Source organism: Bos taurus, chromosome 3 (assembly GCF_002263795.3).
Source record: "Bos taurus isolate L1 Dominette 01449 registration number 42190680 breed Hereford chromosome 3, ARS-UCD2.0, whole genome shotgun sequence".
NCBI lineage: Eukaryota > Metazoa > Chordata > Mammalia > Artiodactyla > Bovidae > Bos > Bos taurus.
The window spans coordinates 113529566-113547767 of record NC_037330.1 but is presented as its reverse complement, the minus strand read 5'-3'; the positions used below and the strand labels follow the sequence as shown (position 1 = coordinate 113547767).

General features: G+C 43.5%; 1 non-coding gene across 1 annotated transcript; it reads right to left on the bottom strand.

Annotated features, from left to right (window-relative positions):
- Positions 1-9922: 9922 nt before the first annotated feature.
- Positions 9923-9994, bottom strand: TRNAR-GCG (transfer RNA arginine (anticodon GCG)). Its single transcript has one exon. It is a non-coding gene; the product is annotated as a tRNA-Arg (tRNA).
- Positions 9995-18202: the final 8208 nt, after the last annotated feature.

The window sequence follows — 18202 nt, the reverse complement described above, 5'->3', positions numbered from 1 at the left end:
TTTGCTAAATAAATAGTTCTTATGTTATTAACACTGTTTCAAAATACACACACATACACACAAAGCACACGAGATGGAAAACTTCCCAATTTACTCTACCAAGCAAGAAATGCTAAGACAACAAAAAATCTGAACAATACAGGAAAAGAAACAATACTATGGATCAGGCTCACTTACAAAGATCAAAGAAGGTAGAATCCAGGAGCAGAAGGGGCAAAACTCTTTGACCAAATAGGGCATAATCTGGGATAATTTAACATTGAGAAATTAATGAAGATAATCCATAACAACAGCTGACTCATTGGAAAAGACCTTGATGCTGGGGAAGGTTGAAAGCAGAAGGAGAAGAGAGTGACAGAGGATGAGACGACTGGATGGCCTCACCAATTCAGTAGACACGAACTTGGGCAAATTCTGAGAGATGGTGAGGGACAGGGAAGCCAGCATGCTGCAGTCCACAGGATCGCTAAGAGTTGGAAACGACTGAGCAAGTGAACTGAACTGAAACTCCATCTCAGAGCCTTCTTCCTGGAAAACCAACCTGAGATGACAGCACATTACAAAGGAAACCAAATAGCACATATCCATGTATGTTGTTGTTGTTGCTGTTTACTTGGCTCAGTCACGGCTGATTCTTTGTGACCCTGTGGACTGTAGCCTCCCAGGCTCCTCTGTCCATGGAATTTCCTAGGCAAGAATACTGGAGTGGGTTGCCATTTATATGCAGCTCAAAAAATGGGCCAAAACAAATTTATCATTTAGTGATGCATTCACTGAAGAATTGATGCTTTTGAACTCTGGTGTTGGAGAGGACTCTTGAGAGTCCCTTGGACTGCAAGGAGACCCAACCAGTCCATCCTAAAGGAGATCAGTCCTGGGTGTTCATTGGACTGTTGTTGAAGCTGAAACTCCAATACTTTGGCCACCTGATGCGAAGAGCTGACTCATTTGCAAAGACCCTGATGCTGGGAAAGATTGAGGGCAGGGGGAGAAGGGGACAACAGAGGATGAAATGGTTGGATGGCATCACCGACTCAATGGACATGGGTTTGGGTAAACTCCGGGAGTTGGTGATGGACAGGGAGGCCTGGGGTGCTGCAGTTCATGAGGTTGCAAAGAGTTGGACACGACTGAGCGACTGAACTGATGCATTCACGTGTTGCAAAACTAGAGAGTTAGGATGTTATTATCTTAAAGTCACAACAGAGGTCACTTAAGTGTGCAGGGGCACACAGTGGGGTGCTGGCAACGTCCCTCTTCTTGATCTTTGTGGAGGTCCGGGGTGTTTGCTCATGAACATTCTTTCAACTGTACGTGGATGTTGTATGCAGCCCTCTGTGATAATAAATCTCACATTCAAAAGAGAAAAGATTTCACTGCAAGAGAAGTCCTTAGTGTCACTGCCAGTGTCGCTATTATTATTTCAGGGGCAGTGCTGTGCATTATTCTGTCCTTTCCCATAACCAGGACGAAGGAATGGTTTTCCTCGCAGCTGTGTCCCCAGCTATTCTCACCCACCTTTCCTGATGGATGGAATTGCAGGGAAGGCCAGTGTAGGTAGGTAGCGATGAGGGCTTCTCGGGTGCTCTGGCGGAGTGACCCTTCTCTCGACCTGCAGCAGGTCTAAGTGCTTCTGTGAATGAGGAAGTCAGGTCCCCTGTGACCTGCTCTTCCCAGCAATGGGATGCTTGCCCTGACTTCCTGGAAGTCAGTTTCACATCAAATGACCCTCTCAGTGACATTAAAGGACACTCTCCCCTTCCTGAGACTTTATTCAGTCAGAGAGCAAGTGGACATCAAGATGGATATAACAATCTCCAGCCAACGGGTGGGAGCTGAAGCTCACCTCTCCAACAGAAAAGCCGCTAGATGGAATGCAACCTGAGGCCACACGGTGGCATTTCTAGAGATGTCTTAAAAAGCCTTCCACTCAGGTAAGGAGGAAAGCCACAGCCTGAGAGGCAACATTCCCTGCTCTCAGTCTTTTCAAATTGTGGCAAAGAAGTGTGATCGTTTCAGACCACTCTGGGGCAAAATGGTCCATTAGGCTTCATTTGCAGCACAGTAGGTGTCCAGTAAAAGCCAAGAAAGAAAGCACAAAGCAGACACCTCGAAAACGCAAAAGTGTTGCCCTCCAAAAAGAGGAGAAGGAAAGTCATTTAGCTAAAGTCTCTGTACCGGAGCCATTTAGAAACTTCTGCCCTCTTACCTGCAGTAATACTACTTTGGTTTCCATCAGGCTTTTTAAAACTGAAGCTAGATCTAAGAGTTATTCTCTAAAATAAGTTGGTAGTTCTTTCCGGGGTTCAGTAAAACAGTGAGGTTTAGGATGTTAATTGGAAAATGGCCCCTCCACCCAGCTTTGTTTCTTAACTACCTGCCTTGGATTCACACTCCTCTCACTGCGGATCCCGGCATCGTGATGTGACTTGGAAGTAGCCTCTCTCTTCTGCCTGTTCTCCAGCCCCACACCAGAATGGTTAGATGACAGTATCAGTAACCATGATACTTTACAACAAGTGCTGTGCCGGGTGCACTTACCAGCCTTCGTGCTCAGTCACTTCAGTCGTGTTCAACTCTTTTCAACCCCGTGGACTGTAGCCAGTCAGGCTCCTCTGTCCACGGGATTCTCCAGGCAAGAATACTGGAGTGGGTTGCCATGCCCTTCTCCAGGGGATCTTCCCAACCCAGGTATCAAACCTGAGTCTCCTGCATTGCAGGCAGATTGTTTACACCTTGAGCCACCTGGGAAGCCCGCACTTAACCTAGCTTGTTTTATTTAACCTCCATTAACTCCATGAAGTAGATACTGTTCCCATTTCACAGATGACATGACTGAGGCTCAGGTCAATTACCCAAGGTAGTCTTGGTTACAAATTGAAAGACTGGGGCTTCAAGACAGGTGACCTCTCTCCTTTGTTGGGATGATCAGTAGATATGATATATGTAAACCACTGAGCACAGTCTCTGCTCAATGAACAGTGTGATTACTATTTCTAATGTTATCACTGCAGGAAGTGGATTGCCCCAGGATCCATCTCCTCGTCCCCTTACATTTTCTAACAGAGTCGTCCTACCGGGGGCATCCTCGAGGACCAGGGGAGGCACCGTGCTCTGATGAGGAGGGGCCAGTCCTGCAGAGCGTGCTTCGAGAGAGCAGGATGTTGTGGGGGGGGATCGGACCTTCAGCCACTGCCACGTGGCACATAGGCCCCCAGGGAGCACACGCATGCACACACACACACACACACGCACGCGCTTGTCTATGTGCTTTCCTTTTGATATGCTTGAAAAGACATTTGAAACTTGCTTACACTGTTCACAATTGGCGCACTAGCTAGACTTTCGCCTACACCGCATTGTAACCCAGAGTTGTGGTTTATGATATTTAACAATGCTCAACACTTTGTTAACCATGCTTAGCATCGGGCTTCCCTCATGGCTCAGTGGTTAAGAAATCTGCCTGCAATGTAGGAGACACAGGAGATGTGGGTTCGATCCCTGGGTGGGGAAGATCCCCTGGAGAAGGAAATGGCAACCCGTTCCAATATTCTTGCCTGGATAATCTCATCGACAGGTTATAGCCCCTGGGGTCACAAAGAAACAGACACGCCTGAGAACAAGGCACTTAACACTTTGAAATGCCGCTTTTGAGAAATGAAGATGGTATAACATACTTGATTATGTGTGATACTAACCTTTTAAAAATAAAATATAAATTATAAATATATAGGAAATAGATATATACATATAAAATCAGGCATCACGGGATGATGGAGTCCAAGAAGCCCTATGATCTGCCTTCTGTAAGCTGGAGACCCAGGAGAGCTGGTGGTGAGGCTCCAATCTGAGTCTGGAGACCTGAGAACCATGGGACCAATGCCCCTGTCTGAACAAAAAAGACCCATTTCCTGGCTTAAGCAGTCAGACAGAGAGAGCAAACTTTCCCTCTGTTCTCTGTTCTTTTCAGGCCCTCTAAAGATTGGACGAGGCCCACCCATGCCTCTGTGTGTGCTAAGTTGCTTCAGTTGTGTCCGACTCTTTGCGACCCTATGGATCGCAGCCCACCAGACTCCCCTGTCCGTGGGGTTTCCCAGGCAAGAACACTGGAGTGGGTTGCCATGCCCTCCTCCAGGGGATCTTCCCAACCCAGGGACTGAAAATGCATCTCCGGCATTGGCAGGTGGATTCTCTACCACTGAGCCATGCGGGAAGTCCCGGGCCTACCCATATTTGGGTGCTTTATTTAGTCTGTCAGTTCAGATCCTAATCTCTTCCGCAAACACCTTCACAGACACAGAAATAACGTTTAACCAGATATCTGGCGATCCAGTGGCCTGGTCAAGCTGACACATAGCATTAACCATCACAAGGTCCTAGTCTGATGAGTCAAAAACGCACTGTAGGGAATTCCCTCGCCGTCCAGTGGTTAGGACTCCGAGCATCCATTGCAAGGGCCATGGGTTTGAACCCTGGTCACAGAACTAAGATCCCACAGGCCACACCGTGTGGCCAAAAATTTTTAAAATAAAATAGCTTTTAAAAAAGTGCACAGTAAGTACTCTTGCCTGGGGAATCCCATGGACAGAGGAGCCTGGTAGGCTACAGTCCATAGGGTCTCTAAGAGTTGGACACGACTGAGCGACTTCACTTTCACTTTTCACTTTCATGCATTGGAGAAGGAAATGGCAACCCACTCCAGTGTTCTTGCCTGGAGAATCCCAGGGACGGGGGAGCCTGGTGGGCTGCCGTCTATGGGGTCGCACAGAGTCAGACACGACTGAAGTGACTTAGCAGCAGCAGCAGCGGCAAACACAAGCAGGGACCACATGAGAGGAGAAAGCTTTTGCCATCACTGCCTTAATAATGGCATCATCTCAGTTATATCTGGACGTCCATATTCTTTTTTTAATGTTTATTATTTATTCATCTGCACCAGGCCTCAGCTGTGGCACACATGATCTCTGATCTTCGTTGTACGGTGGGAACTCCCAGTTGCAGCATGTGGGATCTAGTTCCCTGACCAGGGATTGAACTTGGTCTCCCTGCATTGGGAGCATGGAATCTTAATCTCTGAACCTCCAGAGAAATCCCTGGATGTCCATATTGTTTAACACACTAACTTAAACTGAGGACCCTTCAGGGTTCAAGGGATTCAAGCAGCTCCTTTGTGGACAATTAGGTTCCATAGCACTTATTGCAAATGATTACAGGATATTCCAGATAAAGGAGACATTGGTTTCTGTAGTTTCTTCTCCTCTGACACTAACAAATTATATTACTAATTTCAGAAAAATACTTCAAATAAAAACACATAACATTTTCATAATAAATTTAATAAAAATACTACTTAGAGACTATAGAAAGAAATAGGTATTGAAACGGAAGTTGTTATACTTCCTTGTCGAATACTTGCAAAATTATAGACTTAAGGAAATTCATTCAGGAATAAAAAAAAATGGGATATAAGCAAGATGTAAAAGACAGAAGATGAGAAAACAAAGGAGAATTTATTTTCTTTCCATATTTTTAAATATTTATTTAATATTTTATTTTTAGGTAGAGCAATGCTTCTCATCCCTTCTTTTTTAAAATTAATTAATTTACTTTAATTGAGGGCTAATTACTTTACAATATTGTGGTGGTTCTTGCCATACATCAACATGAATCTGTCGTGGGTGTACATGTGTCCCACCATCCTGAACATAGAAAACCTTAAAGACACCACCAGAAAATTACTAGGCCTAATCAATGAATATAGTAAAGTTGCAGGATATAAAATGAGATAATTTCTTTTTAAAAATCTAAATTCCGTGCATTTTACAACAACGCTAAGTAATTGTGATAATAAGGTATTTCAAGAAATAACTTTGGAAGCAATGGTGCTGGTGGTTGAAAAGAAAAAGAGAAAGAAGGTTGAGAGAAGAGAGAACACTGTGATCCAAAAGGGCGTTTCGAGTAAGGACTGGATGCAGTAAACCTTTTCAGAAAACAGAACAGAGCATCTCCTGTGCCTTTCGGACATCCTCCAGTAAACCATGGGAGGGAGGAAGAGTCTGCAGTGGATTGACAGGTTGAAATAATAAGCAGAGGGACAGGCAATCCTGGGACATGTTTATGGTAGGTAAGTTTTTGTGGTTTTTGTTCTGGGTTTTTTGTGGGGAACCCCTGCCTTTTCTAAAATTAGTTTTTGCTGGAACATAGTTGCTTTACAATGTTGTGTTGGTCTCTACTGTACAGCAAAATAAATCAGCTGTACATACACATATGTCCCCTCCTTTTTGGATTTCCTTCCCACTTAAGAGTCACCGCAGAGCACTGGCTAGAGTTCCCTGTGCTATACAGCAAGTTCTCATTGATTATCTGTGTTATATGTAGTATCAATAGTGTATGCATGTCAATCCCAACTCCAGTGCATCCCACCCTTCCTTCCCCCTCTTAGGGTCTGTATATTTGCTCTCTACCACTGTGTCTCTATTTTTGTTTTGCAAATAAGATCATCTATACCATTTGCCAGACATGACTCAGGGACTAAGCAATGAAACAACATACCATTTTTCTAGATCGCACACAAATGCTTTAATAGACGATATTTGTTTTTCTCTTTCTGACTTACTTTACTCTGGATGACAGCCTCTGGGTTCCTCCACATCTCTAAAATGTAACCTTTCTACAGTATTTAGCAAATTATCAACCATCCTGGTGCCTCCCATTTTAAAGCTATTCACACACAGGAACAGAGAAGGAGCTGATCTTTTAATGCTCCAGAGAAAGATGTCCTGAGAGTTTTCATAAATAATGGGGTTGATTAAAAATAGGTCATCCAAATCAATCTAATTGCCTTCTATTTTTAATGCAAGTTCTTTTCATTGATTTTTAAAATGGATAGCCCATTAAAACACATTAATCATGACCCTAAGAATGTATTTCTACTTCAAAAAGCCTAAAGTGAAGAATAAAAAGCAATTTCCCACCACATGAAACTGAGGCAGGACCAGCACAAAAGAGGAGTTGGAGCCCTACTTTTCCCAGGAAAATCATCTCTGGGGACGTGAGGGATCATCATGATAAAACACTGTCCAGCTGTCCAAGAGCAGGTTTGGAAGGTCTGGAGCATGTGTGTCTTCTTTGGATAAATGGTCTCTCATTTTGTAGAGCCAAGGTGAAAACACATTATCAGTTCTGCTGGGATTTTATTATATGAGCAATGCATGCTCACAGTCGCAGAATACAGGTTTAGTCTAGAGAATGCAGCTAAGGGAAACAAATGCTTAAAATAATCCACAATTCCATCATCCCGAGATAACACTGGGAACATTTTGAGATATACACACTCAAAATTTTTAAATATACAATGCATATATTTTAAATGCAGATATATGATCCATGCTTGTAAACTTCTGTACTAAAAGTCATACACATTTTAGATGCCAATAAAAACATTTCTCCAAAATTATAGGTCGTGGAACATAGATATGTGTGTGTGTATCACCATTTACTCGGAGAAGGCAATGGCACCCCACTCCAGTACTCTTGCCTGGAAAATCCCATGGACGGAGGAACCTGGTAGGCTGCAGTCCATGGGGTCGCTAAGAGTCGGACACGACTGAGCGACTTCGCTTTTACTTTTCACTTTCATGCATTGGAGAAGGAAATGGCAACCCACTCCGATGTTCTTGCCTGGAGAATCCCAAGGACGGCAGAGCCTGGTGGGCTGCCGTCTATGGGGTCGCACAGAGTCGGACACGACTGAAGTGACTTAGCATAGCATAGCATCACCATTCACTAAAAACTGTCCTTCTAGTGGCATAAAAACATGCCACCAAACTGCCTTCATGAGAAACTGTACAAATTAATGTTCTCTCAGAATATAAGAAAATATTCCTCTGTTCTATGCTGAACTATTTTTTTCTCTTGACTTCTTTTCTTTGTTTCCACATACCCTCATTTCCCTAATTAGTAACTGATTGAATCTGTTCTTTGGAAATCAAGGAAGGCCTAGGAGACTCCTTTTCCTACAAACAAGAAACAGGATACACAGAGGGGCTTTTGTATCTAGGAGGGACCCAAAGGGTCCTTCTCAGTGGGGACTTTTCTTTGATCCTCTTTGATCCTCCTCAATCCAGAGGGGAACAGGAGAAGGACAAGAAGGGGAATAAAGGATTGTATAAAGAGGTTCATCATAAACTCAGCAGGGGTACTCGATTTTAGGAGGACTGGGTTTCAAAGCTTAGAAAACTAGAGAATGCTATGTACTCATTTCAACCAATAAACTTGTCAAAATGGATGATCACTTTTTTTAATTTCCATTACTCTAGGAGGTAGGTCACAGAGGATCTTGCTGTGATGTATATCAAAGAGTGCACTGTCTATGTTTTCCTGTAAGACCTTTATAGTTTCTGAATTTACATTTAAGTCTTTAATCCATTTTGAGTTTATTTTTGTGTATGATATTACAAAGTGTTCTAGTTTCACTGTTTTGCATGTAGCTATCCAGTTTTCCTAGCACAACTTATTGATGGGGCTATCTTTTCTCCATTGTATATTCTTGCCTTCTTTGCCAAAAATAAGGTGTCCATAGGTGCATAGTTTTACTTCTGGGCTTTCTATCTTGTTCCATTGTTCTATATTTCTGTTTTTGCCAGGACCATACTGTTTTGATGACTATAGCTTGGTAGTATAGCCTGAAGTCAGGAAGGTTGATCCCTCCAGCTCTGTTTTTCTTTGTCAAGATTGCTTTGGCTATTTGGAGTCTTGTATTTTCACACAAATTGTGAAATTTTTTGTTCTAGTTCTATGATTATTGGTTTGTATTGTTGTGTGGCAGAACCAACAGAACATTGTAATTTTTTAAATTTAAATTAAAATAATATAAAAAACAAAAGCATCTTTCATTTGTAAAAAAAATGGATGATTACTTAGAGAAATATTTATTCTATAAACTGGTTCCTCCCCCAAAGTATGTATTCCTGATTGTGCAACTGACAATTCCAAGGATGATAATTTAGCCTATAAATTTATTGTACATCATATATTGATATATTTTAGGCATATTTTAAACTATATAGACTTTAGTCTTATTTAGTCTCTGTTACAATAAGAGAAAACACAAAAGATATAGACTTTTCTACTATCTTAACTATAAAGAAACTATCTTAACTATAGTCCTATAGTTTATAGGACTATAAAGAAAGCTGAACACCAAAGAACTGATGCTTTTGAACTGTGGTGTTGGAGAAGACTCTTGAGAGTCCCTTGGGCTACCAGGAGATCGAACCAATCAACCCTAAAGGAAATAAGTGCTGAATACTCATTGGAAGCACTGATGCTGGAGCTGAAACTCCAATTCTTTGGCCACCTGATGTGAAGAGCTGACTCATTTGAAAAGACCCTGATGGTGGGAAAGATTGAAGGCTGGAGGAAAAGGGGATGACAGAGGATGAGATGGTTGGATGGCATCACCGACTCAATGGACATGAGTTTGAGCAAGCTCTGGGAGTTGGTGATGGACAGGGAAGCCTGGTGTGCTGCAGTCCATGGGGTCACAAAGAGTCGGACATGACTGAGAGACTGAACTGAACTGAACTATCTTAACAGAAAGAACACTAGAGACAAAAGTTCCCATTATGGCTTCAGCATGGTAAAATAGGAAAATGTCAGTACTTTGAAAGGATAAGACCAATACGGATGAAAAACAAAGAGACAGGGCCAAGGTCCAAAGATCTGATACAAAGACCTAGATTGAATTACTCTAAACAAAGACTTAATCGGTTACAAACCCTAGTGAAAGTGAAAATGAAGTCGCTTAGTCGTGTCCTACTCTTTGTGACCCCATGGACAGTAGCCTACCAGGCTCCGCCATCCATGGGATTTTCCAGGCAAGAATACTGGAGTGGGCTGCCATTTTCTTCTCCAGGGGATCTTCCCAAACCAGGGATCGAACCCGGGTCTCCTGCATCGCAGACAGACGCTTTACCATCTGAGCCACCAGGGAAGCCCTAGGATATTCATTTAAAGGGCTGGTGCTAAATCTAAAAATACTTTGGCCTTCTGATGTGAAAAGCTAACTCACTGGAAAAGACCCTGATGTTGGGAAAGACTGAAGTCAAGAGGAGAAGGGGCAAGAGAGGATGAGATGGTTGGATGGCATCACTAACTCAAAGGACATGAGTTTGAGCAAACTCCAGGAGATAGTGAAGGACAAGGAAGGCTGGCATGCAGCAGTTCACGGGGTCGCAAAGAGTTGGACACGACGTAGCGACTGAACAACAAACAACCTAGGATAAATTCAGGAACAAGAGCTCAAGGAAATTAGTTAGAACTCAGATCACCGCTGAGGAGAATCATCTGGCCCCAGGGATGAAGAACAAACCGAGTTTTGGCTCAAGGGGTCCAGTGAGTGTCCACATTGGTCCAAGGATGCCCTAGGATGTTTCCAAGTGAGGAAACATTGGAACCTTGGGACCATCTCAGTAGAAACTCCAGAGGTGTCATAGAACAGGTCCACCCTCAACAGCTGAACCAAGGGGAGTGTGTTGCTGTCAGCCCTGCATTGTACCAGCTGCAGGACAGCAGTTTTACAGTGTTTGAAGTCTTACCTGGGTAAATAATTTTGTAGAATCAAGAAAAACATACGATGGTTCTGCTGTGGGTTTTTTTTTTTTTATCACATGAGTAATCATGCTCATAATAGCAGAGACAATGTTCAATATAGAAAATGCAGCTAAGGAAAACTAGTATTAAAAATAAGCTGTAACACCATCATCGAGAAATAACACCAGAAACATTTTGATATATTCATGCTCAAATTTTTTATAATATGTCATGTATACTTTTTACTTTTTTTGAAGTACAAAATTATCTTTTTGAAATATTTTTTGAACTTTCAGTGTTCATGTTTCTATTTTTATTGATGTACAATTGATTTATAATGCTGTGTTAGTTTCAGGGGACTCAGTTTTATATATATATATGTGTGTGTGTGTATATATAATATATTCTTTTCAGATTCTTTTCCCTTATAAGTTATTACAAAATATTAAATATAGTTCCCCACACTACACAGTAGGTCCTTGTTGGTTATTTTATATATAGTAAAGAATCCACCTGCAATGTGGGAGACCTGGGTTTGATCCTTGGGTTGGGAAGATCCCCTGGAGAAGGACATGGCAGCCTACTCCAGTATTCTTGCCTGGAGAATCCACATGGACAGAGGAGCCTGGCGGGCTGCAGTCCATGGTCGCAAAGAGTCAGACACAGCTAAGCCACTAAGCACAGTACAATGTGTATACGTTAATCACAAACTCCTAATATATATTTTTAAATGCAAGTATATAGTACATACGTTTGTAATGTCCAAAAGGTAACATTTTAGGTGCCAATATACACAGTTATTCAAAATTGTTAAATGGAGCACAGTCACATATCTGTTAATATCACCATCCATCACTCAACTATCCTTCTGTTATTGGACTTGATAAACAGTGTTTCACTAAAGATTCTACAGCTAAATCCTTGCCAACCACCTTGGATTATTTAGACTAGGTCTCAAAAAGTAGGTTTATGACTTAAAAGTATGTGGGCTATTTTCAAATATCTTTTGATTTTGATTTCTAACATCATGCCACAGTGAAAAGAGAACAGACTCTGTATGATCTCAATACCTCTATACCATGAAATTTTTGCACCTTGTTTTCTGTTCCTGGATATATTCCAGTGTCTCCTGGCTCATAATCTATGGAAACTTGAATAGAATGTGTACCCTGCCATTGTGTGAAAATTGTATAAACCTTAGGAATCAGTGAACTAAAATGGACTGGAATGGGTGAATTTAACTCAGACGACCATAATATCTACTACTACAGGCAGGAATCCCTTAGAAGAAATGGAGTAGCCATCATGGTCAACAAAAGAGTCTGAAATGCAGTACTTGGGTGCGATCTCAAAAACGGCAGAATGATCTCTGTTCATTTCCAGGGCAAACCATTCAATATCACAGTAATCCAAGTCTATGCCATGACCAGTAATGCTGAAGAAGCTGAAGTTGAACGGTTCTATGAAGACCTACAAGACCTTTTAGAACTAACACCCAAAGAAGATGTCCTTTTCATTATAGGGGACTGGAATGCAAAAGTAGGAAGTCAAGAAACACCTGAGTTCATTTCAGTTCAATTCAGTTCAGTCGCTCAGTCGTGTCCGACTCTTTGTGACTCCATGAGTTGCAGGACGCCAGGCCTCCCTGTCCATCACTAACTCCCAGAGTTTATTCAAACTCAAGTCCATCGAGTCGGTGATGCCATCCAGCCATCTCATCCTCTGTCGTCCCCTTCTCCTCCTGCCCCCAATCCCTCCCAGCATCAGAGTCTTTTCCAATGAGTCAACTCTTCGCATGAGGTAGCCAAAGTACTGCAGTTTCAGCTTTAGCATCATTCCTTCCAAAGAACACCCAGGGCTGATCTCCTTCAGAATGGACTGGTTGGATCTCCTTGCAGTCCAAGGGACTCTCAAGAGTCTTCTCCAACACCACAGTTCAAAAGCATCAATTCTTTGGTGCTCAGCTTTCTTCACAGTCCAACTCTCACATCCATATATGACCACTGGAAAAACCATAGGTTTGACTAGATGGACCTTTGTTGGCAAAGTAATGTCTCTGCTTTTCCATATGCTATCTAGGTTGGTCATAACTTTCCTTCCAAGGAGTAAGCATCTTTTAATTTCATGGCTGCAATTCATTATAGGGGACTGGAATGCAAAAGTAGGAAGTCAAGAAACACCTGGAATAACAGGCAAATTTGGCCTTGGAATACTGAATGAAGCAGGGCAAGGGCTAATAGAGTTTTGCCAAGAGAACGCACTGGTCATAGCAAACACCCTCTTCCAACAACACAAGAGAAAACTCTACACATGGACATCACCAGATGGTCAACATCGAAATCAGATTGATTATATTCTTTGCAGCCAAAGATGGAGAACCTCTATACAGTCAGCAAAAACAAGACCGGGAGCTGACTGTGGCTCAGATCATGAGCTCCTTATTGCCAAATTCAGACTTAAATTGAAGAAAGTAGGAAAAACCACTAGACCATTCAGGTGTGCTTCTGCTGCTGCTAAGTCGCTTCAGTAGTGTCCGACTCTATGCAACCCCATAGACAGCAGCCCACCAGGCTCCCCCAACCCTGGGATTCTCCAGGCAAGAACATTGGAGTGGGTTTCCATTTCCTTCTCCAATGCATGAAAGTGAAAAGTGAAATTGAAGTCACTCAGTCGTGTCTGACTCTTAGTGACCCCATGGACTGCAGCCTACCAGGCTCCTCTGCCCATGGGATTTTCCAGGCAAGAGTACTGGAGTGAGCTGCCATTGCCTTCTTCCATTCAGGTATGCTGCTGCTGCTGCTGCTAAGTCACTTCAGTCGTTTCCGACTCTGTGTGACCCCATGGACTGTAGCCTACCAGGCTCCTCCGTCCATGGGATTTTCCAGGCAAGAACATTGGAGTGGGGTGCCATTGCCTTCTCCGGATTCTGGTATGACCTAAATCAAATCCCTTATGATTATACAGTGGAAGTGAGAAATAGATTTAAGGGACTAGATCTGATAGTAGAGTGCCTGATGAACTATGGACAGAGGTTCGTGACATTGTACAGGAGACAGGGATCAAGACCATTCCCAAGAAAAAGAAATGCAAAAAAGCAAAATGGCTGTCTGAGGAGGCCTTACAAATAGCTGTGAAAAGAAGAGAAGCAAAAAGCAAAGGAGAAAAGGAAAGATATAAGCATCTGAATGCAGAGTTCCAAAGAATAGCAAGGAGAGATAAGAAAGCCTTCCTCAGTGATCGATGCAAAGAAATAGAGGAAAACAACAGAATGGGAAAGACTAGAGATCTCTTCAAGAAAATTAGAAATACGAAGGGAACACTTCATGCAAAGATGGGCTAGATAAAAGACAGAAATGGTATGGACCTAACAGAAGCAGAAGATATTAAGAAGAGGTGGCAAGAATACACAGAAGAACTGTACAAAAAAGATCTTCATGACCCAGATAATCACGATGGTGTGATCATTCACCTAGAGCCAGACATCCTGGAATGTGAAGTCAAGTGGGCCTTAGAAAACATCACTACAAACAAAGTTAGTGGAGGTGATGGAATTCCAGTTGAGCTATTTCAAATCCTGAAAGATGATGCTATGAAAGTGCTGCACTCAATGTGCCAGCAAATTTGGAAATCTCAGCAGTGGCCACAGGACTGGAAAAGGTTGTTTTCATTCCAATCCCAAAGAAAGGTAATGCCAAAGAATGCTCAAACTACCCCACAATTGCACTCATCTCACACGTTAGTAAAGTAATGCTCGAAATTCTCCAAGCCAGGCTTCAGCAATACGTGAACTGTGAACTTCCAGGTGCTCACGTTGGATTTAGAAAAGGCAGAGGAACCAGAGATCAAATTGCCAACATCCACTGGATCGTGGAAAAAGCAAGAGAGTTCCAGAAAACCATCTATTTCTGCTTTATTGACTATGCCAAAGCCTTTGACTGTGTGAATCACAATAAACTGGAAAATTCTTCAAGAGATGGGCATACCAGACCACCTGACCTGCCTCTTGAGAAACCTATATGCAAGTCAGGAAGCAACAGTTAGAACTGGACATGGAACAGACTGGTTCCAAATAGGAAAAGGAGTATGTCAAGGCTGTATATTGTCACCCTGCTTATTTAACTTCTATGCAGAGTACATCATGAGAACCGCTGGGCTGGAAGAAGCACAAGCTGGAATCAAGATTGCCGGGAGAAATATCAATAACCTCAGATATGCAGATGACACCACCCTTATGGCAGAAAGTGAAGAGGAACTAAAGAGCCTCTTGATGAAAGTGAAAGAGGAGAGTGAAAAAGTTGGCTTAAAGCTCAACATTCAGAAAACGAAGATCATGGCATCTGGTCCCATCACTTCATGGGAAATAGATGGGGAAACAGTGGAAACAGTGTCAGACTTTATTTATGGGGGCTCCAAAATCACTGCAGATGGTGACTGCAGCCATGAAATTAAAAGATGCTTACTCCTTGGAAGGAAAGTTATGACCAACCTAGAATAGCATATGGAAAAGCAGAGACATTACTTTGCCAACAAAGGTCCATCTAGTCAAACCTATGGTTTTTCCAGTGGTCATGTATGGATGTGAGAGTTGGACTGTGAAGAAAGCTGAGCACCAAAGAATTGATGCTTTTGAACTGTGGTGTTGGAGAAGACTCTTGAGAGTCCCTTGGACTGCAAGGAGATCCAACCAGTCCATTCTGAAGGAGATCAGCCCTGGGTGTTCTTTGGAAGGAATGATGCTAAAGCTGAAACTGCAGTACTTTGGCTACCTCATGCGAAGAGTTGACTCATTGGAAAAGACTCTGATGCTGGGAGGGATTGGGGGCAGGAGGAGAAGGGGACGACAGAGGATGAGATGGCTGGATGGCATCACGGACTTGATGGACATGAGTTTGAGTGAACTCCGGGAGTTGGTGATGGACAGGGAGGCCTGGCGTGCTGCGATTCATGGGGTCGCAAAGAGTCGGACACGACTGAGCAACTGAACTGAACTGAACTGAACTATTTATGTTGATTGAGTTCAGAGTGCTTTTCAGGTCTACTCTATCCTTCTGCTTTCCTGTCCATTCTATTAATTTTTGATTGATATTGAAATTCCATCTAAAAATCTTAATTTATCTACTTTAAAAATAATTGTAAATATGGTGGAGCTATATGTAACTTTGTTCCATATTTTCCAAGTCTTCTGTAAATGTGTTATTATACACTCACAATTTTTAAAAAATAAAAAAGAAGGGACAAAATAGGGTCATTAAATTAAAGAATAAACAACCCTTGTGAACTTCGACTGACACCTTTTGGAAAGTCAGTTTGCTGCTGGCTATTTGCAGTCTCTGCTTCCAACAGCTCTGGTAACAGCAAAGGAAAGTAAACCCTTTTCTTGGCAGCCGAGGGCATCAGCTTGATGCTATGGTTGGTAAATTTATCTCCGGCGACGATTTCACTGTTAGATAGCAGTTTCTGTGTCAACAAAGGGACCAGCCAAAAGCTGCACCTCTCAACCACAGAAAAAAGAGGTTCTGACATTTCCATCCCTTTCCAACATAAAACTATGTACATGGCAGCTCTGAGAAGAATAAATTTCCATTTATTATATGAATTGTTTTTAAAAATTGTGGCACATTTTATGAAAGCTGACGTGCAACCATTCAAATGAGAATTGTTTCCTTTGTCTAAATGTCATTGTAACAGCACTTCGAGGATGAAAATTCTGGCTAGGCCAGCAGAGGGCGCAGTGCAAGTGCAACCACAGGCGGAGATGCGGCGGCAGAGCTGAGCACCGCTGACTTCTTTGCCACCTACCAAAAAACCCCGGGGAGACGCGGAGGCGCGGCAACCAGCCACTTCTGCTACCTGACTTATCATCCGTCCTGGGCGTTGGGGAGTGTGGGGAAAGAGTTTGCATACCAGTCTGTTTCCTGAGGCCACATGTTTAGGTTACTAGGGTGGGATTGGTGTTCGGAGAAAGTGAAAGTCGCTCAGTCGTGTCCGACTCTTCGTGACCCCATGGACTATAAAGTCCATGCAATTCTCCAGGCCAGAATACTGGAGTGGGTTGCCATTCCCTTCTCCAGCGGATCTTCCCAACCCAGGGATCGAACCCAGGTCTCCTGCATCGCAGGCAGATTTTTTACCAGCTGAGCTACCAGGGAAGCCCTGGTGTTTGGAGGAATGGTGTCAAATTAGGAGCATCGTGGGGGTGCAGGTTGGGGGGGAGCGGTGTGCCGGGGAGGGTCCGTCTTCCTTAGCTGGGCCACCATTTTGGACTGTGGCACGTGGGAAGCTGTCATAGAGGACGGAGACCAGCAGGGTCAATGCACGTGCTTCAGCTGGTTCAGAGGGGTGTGGCCAAAGTGGGTATGTTCCATTAAAGGTATCAGTTTGAGATTGAGACGCTGTCCAGGAGCCCCTGGGGTAGAAGCAGATCCTTGGATAAGACCGTGAAGTGAGGGAGGGAAGCCCAGTACCCTGGGAGTGGTTTCCTAGGAGTGAGGACCAAGTCCTCGGAGAGGTCAGTTGGGACCTCTCGAGTCTCTAAATGTGATGAGTTAAATGTCCCAAGCGAAATTATACGGAAACACAGCACGCTAAACTTATGAGCGCTCCCAAGGGAAGAAGGGACAGAAAACTGATACTATTTGTGAAAATTGGGAAAGCTACAAACAGGGTGCATAGATTCAGTGGCCACTTGCAGCAAGGTGCTTGTTACAGGTGGGAATCTCCTGGGAACAGATGGGGAGAAGGAGTTAACGGTGAAGGATCTTTGCTAGGGAGTATCCTCCAGATTGCGGCTGTGGAAGGAAGGGAAAGACCAGTCCGTTTGTCTCAGGCGAACTAATAGGATGGCCCATAAGATCGCTCTTTGTTGGCTGAAAAGACCAACCTGGAGCCCTTCAGGTTCCCACTTGGAGCCCTTATAGGATTTAAGCCGCCTTGGAGTTGCAGGATCTTGGGTGAGGGGCTCTCTACAACTGAGGCAATCTTTGAAGACAGCAGCAGGTGCCCAGGAAAAACTCTCCTGGCCTCTGGGGCCTGGCGCGGAAGGGGGCAGAAGGAATTAGGCAGCATATCTCTGGGTCCATTGCAATATATTTCCTACATGGGCCCCGGATGTTCTCACTCCCCCTTCTCCCCTAATATCTGCTGGATCGCATGATAGCATGGGGGTGCAGGCTGAGAGGAGGTGAAGAGCCCCACCTAAGAGTCCTGATCGTGCTCCAAGTTATACTCATTTTTATCCCATATTATGGTATAATCACGGAGAAGGCAATGGCAACCCACTCCAGTACTCTTGCCTGGAAAATCCCATGGACAGAGGAGCCTGGTAGGCTGCAATCCATAGGGTCGCTAGGAGTCGGACACGACTGAGCGACTTCACTTTCACTTTTCACTTTCATGCATTGGAGAAGGAAATGGCAACCCACTCTAGTGTTCTTGCCTGGAGAATCCCAGGGACGGGGGAGCCTGGTGGGCTGCCGTCTATGGGGTCGCACAGAGTCAGACACGATTGGAGTGACTTAGCAGTAGCAGCAGCATGGTATAATCAGCACAAACACATAAATACGGGCTCTGTGATGGCGCTGAATTATCCATTCTCTAGAGAAAACACTAC